This window comes from Aotus nancymaae, unplaced genomic scaffold (genome assembly GCF_030222135.1).
Source record: "Aotus nancymaae isolate 86718 unplaced genomic scaffold, 86718_ANA_hifiasm-v0.15.2.pri h1tg000089l, whole genome shotgun sequence".
In the NCBI taxonomy this organism is placed as follows: domain Eukaryota; kingdom Metazoa; phylum Chordata; class Mammalia; order Primates; family Aotidae; genus Aotus; species Aotus nancymaae.
In genome coordinates this window covers 13,105,443-13,111,344 of record NW_026988504.1, presented here as the reverse complement: position 1 = coordinate 13,111,344, position 5,902 = coordinate 13,105,443, and positions in this window count along the sequence as shown.

The following is a 5,902-nucleotide window of genomic DNA, read 5'->3' as shown; positions in this document are numbered from 1 at the left end:
TTAAAATCCTGTTCCATAGCAGTTTTCCAGTTTCACAGTGGATCCTGGTGTCATCTCAGGAAGACATTAATGATACTTAGAAGCAATAATTAATAATGGGTGCATTCCAAATGTTCATTATAATTCACTGTGAGCCACATTTTCCTCATAAATTTTCTGCTATGTAATCCCAAAATCAGAATATTAATATTTTGTGCTATGTAATCCCACATTCAAGTATTTTTATTTCTTGCTTTCAGGACTGGTTATTCAGATTAAACATCCTAAATTTGCTTGCTTTCTTTTTTCCTCTTCAAGTCCCAAAATTGTATCTGTGATGTAAACTAAGAGGATATTGCTAAAACAATATCAGAGTGTATAAACAGACACTCTGGCTTCCTGATGTATTGTTGGTTAGACCTGAGGGCCTGTGTTAAAATTAACTATCAGTCAGGAGTATAAGAAATAATTTAGCTAGTGACCTTGATACAAAGAAAAGCATGAACTAGGAAGCCAAGGTCTGAATTAAACAGGATGACACAGAAACCAGAAGATAGAAATGTGGTGAGCTTGCCTTAGGAATTAAAGGAAGCAAAATTCACTGGTGCATTCTGATTAGTTTAAGATAATTGAGTGTGATAATTGACTACAGAGAGATCTTTTTAAAAATATGTCAGCAAGTATACATTTGGTGTGATTATGTAAGCATCTAGATAATTACCATGCAACTTGTGAAACTCATAATAACCTTCTAATTATCCATTAAGCAAGATGTTATATACTTAATGCAGCAAAGTATTTTATTAGTTAGAAGATGGCCTATAAGTAGGTTTTAATAAACACCAGGCCTCAGACTATGATGCCTGGGGAAATTAGGAAGACATAATAATCCTTGTGAATGAATGACTGAATGAACACATGATCCTGGGTATGCCTAAATAAGAATTTGAATGAGAGCCAATATGGAATATCACGGATGACTCTTAAATAAGGAGGCTGTACCTTTAGCATTGATTTAAGAAATGAGACAGAAGTGAGCAGTCCAGAGGTTGTCAAGCTTAAGTAGAATCTTTGCAACCTGTTTTCCAAGGCAAACTCAATATAAGAGGATGACGTTTCCCAAGATGATCTAATGGATTTAGGACATGTGTATAGGGTGACTTGCCCAGGTGGGACGGAGTCAAGGATGGATTTAAGAGTTCTTGGTGTAGCAAAAGAACAAAGATTTAAGAGTTAGACCAAGTTTGAATCCTGGCTCTGTTTCTTACCAGTTGTATGACCTTGGCAAGTTACTGGACTTCTCTGAGCTTCAGTTTCATGACCCAAAGAGTGTATTAATAAATTCCTGAGTCAGTGAGAACAACTGAAATAATGTACATAAAACTACAAACTGTGAGTGTGACTCTGCAAGTATTAATACTTTTCATTTGTTTTTTCTCTTATTACTAAGGACTGTGTCTTAATCAGATTTGTATTTCCTTTCAATATCAACCTCTGTCATTCATCCTTAATAAAGGGTTCAATAAATGCTCATTTTTGAATGAAGGAGCTAATGAAACCACTAAAAATGAGTTTGAAAGTGATCTCTAATGTGTGGCTCAAGGCATTGGTAAAATTAGCTAGGAATGCACTGTGTGCGATTTAGAAAGCCTGGTTGACTTTTATAAAATTACTTTTAACTGTTATTTGAAAAATATGTAACATAAAATTTACCACTGTAAACATTTTTAAAGGTACATCTCAGTGGCATTAAATACATTCATATTGTTGCCCAGCCATCACAATCATTCATCGATAGAACCTATTTTCATCTTAAAAAATTGAATTTATTTATTTTATTGCATTTTAGGTATGTGAAGAACATACAAGTTTGTTGCATAGGACATGGCAGTGTGATTTGATGCTTTCCTCCCCATCACCTATATCTGGCATTTCTCCCCATGCTATCTCTCCCCAACTCCCCACCCCCCACTGTCCCTCCGCTATTTGCCCCTGGCAGACCCCAGTGTGTGATGCTCCCCTTCCTGTGTCCATGTGTTCTCATTGTTCAGCACCCACCTATGAGTGAGAACATGCGGTGTTTGATTTTCTGTTCTTGTGTCAGTTTGCTGAGAATGATGGTTTCCAGGGTCATCTATGTCCCTAAAAGGACACGAACTCATCGTTTTTGATGGCTGCATAATATTCCATGGTGTATATGTGCCACATTTTCCCTGTCCAGTCTATCATCGATGGGCATTTGGGTTGGCTCCAAGTCTTTGCTATTGTAAACAGTGCTGAAATGAACATTCATGTGCATATGTCCTTATAGTAGAACGATTTATAATCCTTTGGATATATACCCAGTAATGGGATTGCTGGGTCAAATGGAATTTCTATTTCTAGGTCCTTGAGGAATCACCACACTGTCTTCTGCAATGGTTGAACTAATTTACACTCCCACCAACAATGTAAAAGTGTTCCTATTTCTCCACATCCTCCCCAGCATCTGTTGTCTCCAGATTTTTTAATGATCACCATTCTAACTGGTGTGAGATGGTATCTCAATGTAGTTTTGATTTGCATTTCTCTAATGACCAGTGATGATGAGCATTTTTTCATATGTTTGTTGGCCTCATATATGTCTTCTTTTGTAAAGTGTCTGTTCATATCCTTTGCCCACTTTTGAATGGGCTTTTTTCTTGTAAATCTGTTTTAGTTCTTTGTAGATTCTGGATATTAGCCCTTTGTCAGATGGGTAGACCGTGAAAAATTGAAATTCTTTACTCACTAAGCAATATCTTCTCATTTCTGCCTTCACATTTATCCCCTGGAAATCTAGTTTCTGTCTCTATGAATTTGTACTCTATACCTTTTATGAGTGGAATAATGCAGTATTTGTCCTTTTGTGACTTATTTCACTTAGCATATCTTCAAGATTAATATATATTATAGCATATATCAGAATTTCCTTTCTTTTTAAAGCCAAATACTATACCATGGCATTTGTGCATACCATGTTTTGTTTATTCATCTAACTATGAGCACTTGAGTTGCTTTCTTCCATCTTTGGTTATTTTGAATCATAATACTATAAACATAAATGCACAAATATCTCTTTAAGGGTTTCTTTCAGTTCTTTTGGGTATGTAGCCAAGAGTGGAATTACTGAATCATGTGGTAATTCTATTTTTAGATTTTTTTAAGGAATCATCCTACTGTTTTTCCTAATGTTAACACCATTTTGCATTCCTGCCAACAGTTTGCAAAGTTTCCAATTTCTCTATATCTTCACCAACAATCATTATTTTCTGTTTTTATTTTATATATTTAATTTTAAATTTTTTATAATAGCCATCCCAATGGGTGGGCAATAGTATCTCATTGTGATTTTAGTTAGAATTTCCCTAAAAATTAGTAATGTTGAGAATCTTTTGATGTGGATATTGGATATTTGCATATTTCTTTCATGTTCATTTTTCAAAATTCAGCAATTGAAATTGCATCATTTTTTCTCTTTTTCCCACCTCTTCCTTTTTCCCCAAGAGAAAGCAAAATTCACCTGCTTTCAAGGTCATTCCTAATGTGTGGAATGTAGTACCCTGAACTACCAAAGAGTCTCTGTCCTTGTCATGCTGTGCCAATATGTAGAAGCTCATGCAGTTGGCTGCCAAGATGTTGGTACAACTACACAGTCAACTAAAGCCCCAAATCTACATGGCTCTACCAAGCTATCATGTACCATGAGCAGCTCCTTCAATGGATCCTTATTCTATAACTCCCTCAAACTACTGTCAGTATACAGACTTTCACATTTGCTTTCTATCTTTGTAACTAAAACTCATTATTTTGGCCTAAGTGATCCCTTTTTAGTGAAGCCCAGAAAAGCATTTAATGAAGGATAGTGTTCCCTTAGGAATGTGAATTTTTTGTCTTCATGAGGACAATGTACACCTTTAAAAAAAACTACACTAAAAAATGCACTCAAAATGTAGCATATGAGAGATTTAAGCTTGATATGAGAAATGTCTTTCATCCAGCAAATGTTAAATACTAAAACAAGTTTTGGAGAATTGTAATAGACAATTTTCCTTGAAAAACAGCAAGTCTCTTTAAAATTTATTAAATGTGGAATTTCTATGGTTTTTTAAACAATGGTCTGTAATAATTCTGACCCATGTTTGAGAATGTGCTCCTAATATACAAAATAGATCCCTGCTAGCCATTTGCTATCACAGAAAATGGTATATAATTTTGTAAAAGAAAAAAATCCCATAACTTAAATTTAAATAAGTTAATTATTTTAAATCTGGCTGCAAATAATTGAACTGTATGATATAAAATAATTTATAGTTTAGAAGTATGTTTTAGAAGTATTACTTCTGTAAAAATAAGCACAGGAATGACATCTGGTAATACTTTGTACACTTTTGACTCCAGTTTCTCTGCTGTGAATCTATTTTGGGTGTCACATTTTCTTTGTGAGTTTACTTCATGATCTTTTATTCCCAAGATTTTATTCAAAGCATCCTCTTCCTCAGTGTTTCCTTACGTAGCATTCCCATAAACTTTTTCTTTCAAATTAAGTAGTCATTTATCATTCAGCATATATATTCTCAATTGCATCTTGACTTTATTGGTTCAAAAAAGCATATAGCATTATTGAAATATAATCTATCAAGTATATTAAGCAAAGACATGTTAAAAGTAGTTTTTTCCTTTGATGTACAGCAAATTGCTCATATAGTAATCTAATAGTTGGTTCTTCAAATGTTTAGCTAAGTTTCTCCATGTGTGCCAAAAGAACTTTTGGACCAAAAAAAAAAAAAAGCTTTCTGTGTATTATTTTAGCTGTTTTTAACCCTATTAGGAACAACACAATTTTTCTCATGGAATATGACTGTTTTGCTAGTAGATGAGGCCTCTAAACATTCGTTATCAAGTTTAGTAAGATTTTGTACAATTTAGATTGTGCATTGCATGACTTTAAAAATGGTGAGAAAATTGTAGGTTTGTTTTCTTGTTCCAGATGCTTCTCTCTCTCTCTCTCTGTGTGTGTGTGTGTGTGTGTGTGTGTGTGTACATAGATGTAGTCATGTATTACATAATGACATCTTGGTCAACAATAGACCACATATACAACAGTGGTTTTCTAAGGTTATAATGGAGCTACTCTATACAGGTATACCAGATTTCTTTTATATTGTATTTTTACTGTACCTTTTCTATATTTAGAAATAGAATACAATGCCATTCTAGAAATGTCATAGAATTCTCGATAGAATGTTTAGATACATAAATACATACTATGGTGTTACCATTGTTGATGCTATTCGGTAAAGTAACATGCCTAACGAGTTTGTAGCCTAGGAGTGATAGGCCTTACCATATAGCATAGGTATGTAGTAGGCTACACAATCTAGGCTTATGTAAGCATACTGTATGATATTAGCACAACAGTAAAATCAGCTAGTAATGCATATCTCAGCACATATCCCCATCACTAAGTGACTCATGACTGTGTGTATCAGTATACAAACATATACATACATGCATATTCAGATACATGCTATTATTTAGCTATGTCACATGCCTATGTAACCAGAGAGGTTTATTGTTAATGACAGTAGATAGAAACCCATATTACAACTGGTCTTGATAATTTTAGATGATCTAAACCATTAGGTCATCAGTGCTTTCGGCCTTCTTAGAAGAATAATGATAAAAGGTATTTTTTAAAGCATTAACTACACACTGTGGGCTTTGCTCATTTAATTTGCTCAACAAACCATTGCTATAAGATGAGAACTTAATATTGCATTTATTTTATTTTATTTTATTTTATTTTGAGATGGAGTTTCACTCATTACCCAGGCTGGAGTGCAATGGCATGATCTCGGCTCACCACAACCTCTGCCTTCTGGGTTCAGGCAATTCTCCTGCC